Raw genomic sequence first — 4,817 nt, forward strand, 5'->3', positions numbered from 1 at the left:
GGCTCCAGACAAGGTCAGAAGTCCTAGGAGGCTGCCCTACAGAGGCGTGGCCAAGAGTAGGAGAGCTGAGCCTGAAAACAGAATTGGGCTACATCGAAAAGAGCCCCATGTCTTGTGAGGTTACTTGGATTTCATCTGTAGGCAACAGAGTCATGCGTGACTTCTGAGAAGCAGAAGATTGTTTGAGAAAGATCTGTCTGAGACCAGGTTAGAGGACAACAGATGCAAAGGAGAGGAATTTGAGGGAGTAAGGTCAGTGGGTGCCTGTCATGTTATTATTGGTTGATTTTATGTGTAAACTTGATTGGGCCAGGGTGCCCAGGTATTTGGTCAAACATTATCCTGCACATTTCCATGAAGGTGTTTTTAAAATGAGATTAACATTCAAACCAGTAGACTGAAGCAGATTGCCTTATGTGGGTGGGCCTTGTCCCATCAGTTGAAGGCCTTATTAGAATTAAGACAGACCTACCCTGGGCTTCCCCAATGTCTCGGAGGGTAACGAGTCTGCCTGCAGTGCAGGAGATCCAGGCTCTATCCCTGGGTGGGGAAGATCCCCTGGATAAAGGAATGGCAACCCACTCTAGTATTCTTGCCTGGGGAATCCCAGACAGAGAAGCCTGGTGGGCTACAGTCCATGCACGTGACTAAGCAACTAACCCTTTCACTTTCTTTTTCCCCCTGAGCAAGAGAGAACCCTCCAGCCAACAGCCTTGGACTTGATCAGCAACATTCATTCTTCCCGGCTTACCAGCTCACTGGGCAGCTTCTGGGCATGCTAGCCTCTGTCATTACATGAGCCCATTTCTTGAAATTAGTTAATGAAAATAAAGAAATATATATTTGTATCCATGACATGTCTTCTATCTTCTTGGTTCTACATTATTTCTAAATCTATTTCCAAAAACCTTCCGTGGCTCTGGGAAATGCATTGAAAGAAATTTCCACCCACCAGTACTTTCTCCTCCACTTCACAGAGGGTACAAGACTAAGCTTTAATCATTTGTCTTGGCCTCCAGCACTCAGCACAGACCTGGTTCTATACAAATAATTATAAACTTCAAAACTGTGTAAATCAATGCCTAAATGATAGTCTTTTACAAAGTATTGTGCATATCTCATTGGTGATGAGATGGTTTGGGGGGGGTTATACACTTTTTGAGCAGTTATACACAGCAGATACTCCTTTACCCAATATGCATTTCACTGAACTCTCGATTTTCTCAGTTTTTTTTTAAATTAAGCTATTTTAATGTTGGGTTTTTTTTTTTTTCTTTTTAACAGTGGAATAAATAGTTTTCTTGATGACTGTAGACATGTAAGGCTGGTTGGTACAGTTCAGAAATATGAGTAACAGTATCCTGATTGGTGTGTAGTCTTCAGTAATTACAAGGAGCAGTTTGTATGTAACTGCTGTTAAACCAGTAACACTGCATTTATGAATCCATCATTTTTAGGATTGCTGGTAACCTGGGCATACTTTTCCCAAATGACTTTGCCTCCTTGTGTCACAAGGCCCAGTTCATTCACATTCACCTCAACAACAGCACCTTTGTTAACTATGAAGCGTTGCTTTTTAGAAGTGACTATGAAAGCTTTTATCACTGCTATACCCTTAAGAGCCTAAGCTCTACGTTTTTGAAATTTTAGGGAGAGTGAGCCTATAATTTCAAGATACCTTAAATAGCAAAATTTGGACAAGTCTTCCAAGTGCCCTTCTTCGTAAATCTATTTAGAATCAAGCTTAAAAGTCACCACTAGCAAATCATTTTCATAGCCTGTATGGGAACTGAACTTTCTTCTATTTAATTTTTCAGCACTGCTTTATTATAAGACACAGGGGGCAAAAAATAATAAGCTATTTGTATTGTAAGCTGAAAAGAATGAGAGTCATAGAGTAGATCTGCAGCAATCTCTTCTGAGGATGGCAAGAAAAATAGACATTTCAACTGTGCCTTTCAATTTGCAATCAGGTTGACGGAAACAAATAGCCCCAGGTCATTCACCTTAAAACCTAAATAAAGAAACAAACATTTCATCAACCAGGGGTCTAGAATTGGTATAGAATTTAGAGACTCAAGAAACAGTTTTCTATAACAGGTTAACCTGGGGTATCCTTTGCTGCTGCTGCTGCTGCTAAGTCGTGTCCGACTCTGTGAGACCCCATAGTCGGCAGCCCACCAGGCAAGAACACTGGAGTGGGTTGCCATTTCCTTCTCTGGGGCATCCTCTAGTGCATGTTAATGAAGTCTCCTGTATGTACAGTTGGGAAGGCCCCTGGAGGAGGAAATGGCAACTCACTCCAGTACTCTTGCATAGAGAATCCCATGGACAGAGGAGCCTGGTGGGCTACAGTCCATGGGGTCTCAAAAAGTCAGACACTTTTGAGTGCCTAATACTTGACTTTTTTGGTAAGAACACCCAAAGGTGTATACGGTGGGGATGAGGGATTCTTCTTTACACCAAGGACTGGCAGGCAAAAGGTGGCTTTCCGTCTAGGATGTGTCACGTGGGCCTGCTTGAAACATAATCCTATTGGCCTAACGAATCTTTCATATTTAGGTAGCTTTAGAGTAAAGCCTTGCCCAACAAAGTAGTGTTTGTAACCATCCTCTTCTAGGCTTTCTTCTTTGTCTTTCCATTCAAATAACTTTTCATACTTCTGTTTCTCCCTAGGAGAGAACTTTGGGCAGAGAGGCTGCCTTTTTCCCACTTTCTCTTTTCAGTTTTGTCTAATCATGTTGGAAAGTACATCAGCTCGAGACTGTCCCTCTCTGCCCAGTGGTTATGTAGACACTGTTCTCTGCGGAATCTTCTCATCGTGCTTCGGTTTGGTTGTTTCTCTTTTCATGCATCTTTTTCATGTGTATTTTCTCAGCATGGAGCGGTCTACGGTAGAGCTTAGCTTTCAGATCAATCATCTTTTTCGCCTCGTTTGAACATTCATGAGCCTCTTGACCTGCCTTCTCTCTTCTTGTTCTCATGGTAATCGAGGTGATATCCATAGTGCTTCCGGTGTAACTCGATACATTCATATATTCATTCTGTGGCATGGTGAGGGCAGCCAGGCCACTGGGTACAGCCGCCAGAGCACAGAGGCTCTCGATTTGTGGGTCTCAGAGACCCACGAGCAGACCCTGTGCCCTTCCCCATCAGTTTTGCTGACTGACATTCGCATCCCAGGAATACTCACTCATCCACCCACAGGCTTCCGTTGCCACCAGGGTCATGGCATGCTCACCAAGAGGCCTCTGATCTTGTTCCCACACCAGGTTGCGCCAATTTGGACATATGTGACTCGACGAAATATCATGTAAATCAATGAAATATCAGTAGGAAAAGAAAAAAAAAAGTCCAAGTTATATGAAAATCAAGTTGAATGGGCCTTAAAGAAAGATGGCAAAGGTAAATTGCTCAAAAATGATATCATAAATTTTGTTGTTGAGTTTGGTGGGCAGGAAAACAGCTGTAAAACCAGTAGGGAAAAGGAATAAAATCCTAGAAGGTTTCACACTCGAATTTATATCCAAGGGTCTGAATTCTCATCCCATTTTAAAGAATCTAAAATTCGGAAATTGTGGGCAATGCTCTTTGGATGCAGTTTATGCTAGATACCATAAAATCCTGGTTAATGTATCTGTGCTGTGGAGAACTTTACTGCCTCCCCCAAAAAATATGCTAACATCCTAACCTCTACTTTCTCAGAAAGGGACCTTATTTGGAAATAGGGTCATTCCAGACATAATTAGTTAAACTAAGATGAGGTCATACTGGAGTAAGATGGGCTCCTAATCTGGTATGACTGCTGTCCTTATGATGGGGGAATCTAGACACAGGAATTCATAGAGGAGAGATGAAGGGAGAGATTGGGATGATGCGGGTGTGAGTCAAGGTTACCCAAGAGTGTCCGCAACCATCAGAAGCTCAGAGAAAGCATGACCAGATTCTCACTCACAACCCTCAGTTCAGTTCAGTTCAGTTCAGTTCAGTCACTCAGTCATGTCCGACTCTTTGCAACCCCATGAATCACAGCACGCCAGGCCTCCCTGTCCATCACCATCTCCCGGAGTTCACTCAGACTCACATCCATCGAGTCCGTGATGCCATCCAGCCATCTCATCCTCGGTCATCCCCTTCTCCTCCTGCCCCAAACCTGTCCCAGTATCAGAGTCTTTTCCAGTGAGTCAACTCTTCGCATGAGATGGCCAAAGTACTGGAGCTTCAGCTTTAGCATCATTCCTTCAAAAGAAATCCCAGGGTTGATCTCCTTCAGAATGGACTGGGTGGATCTCCTTGCAGTCCAAGGGACTCTCAAGAGTCTTCTCCAACACCACAGTTCAAAAGCATCAATTCTTAGGCGCTCAGCGTTCTTCACAGTCCAAATCTCACATCCATACATGACCACAGGAAAAACCATAGCCTTGACTAGACGGACCTTAGTCGGCAAAGTAATGTCTCTGCTTTTGAATATACTATCTAGGTTGGTCATAACTTTTCTTCCAAGGAGTAAGTGTCTTTTAATTTCATGGCTGCAGTCACCATCTGCAGTGATTTTGGAGCCCCAAAAATAAAGTCTGACACTGTTTCCACTGTTTCCCCATCTATTTCCCATGGAGTGATGGGACCGGATGCCATGATCTTCGTTTTCTGAATGTTGAGCTTTAAGCCAACATTTTCACTCTCCTCTTTGACTTTCATCAAGAGGCTTTTTAGCTCCTCTTCACTTTCTGCCATAAGGGTGGTGTCATCTGCATATCTGAGGTTATTAATATTTCTCCCAGCAATCTTGATTCCAGCTTGTGTTTCTTCCAGTCCAG

General features: G+C 43.2%; 1 pseudogene; it reads right to left on the reverse strand.

The window, feature by feature from the left end:
- Positions 1 to 1,416: 1,416 nt before the first annotated feature.
- Positions 1,417 to 3,053, reverse strand: LOC138074118 (ribosome biogenesis protein NSA2 homolog; annotated as a pseudogene).
- Positions 3,054 to 4,817: the final 1,764 nt, after the last annotated feature.

Source organism: Capricornis sumatraensis, chromosome 2 (genome assembly GCF_032405125.1).
Source record: "Capricornis sumatraensis isolate serow.1 chromosome 2, serow.2, whole genome shotgun sequence".
In the NCBI taxonomy this organism is placed as follows: domain Eukaryota; kingdom Metazoa; phylum Chordata; class Mammalia; order Artiodactyla; family Bovidae; genus Capricornis; species Capricornis sumatraensis.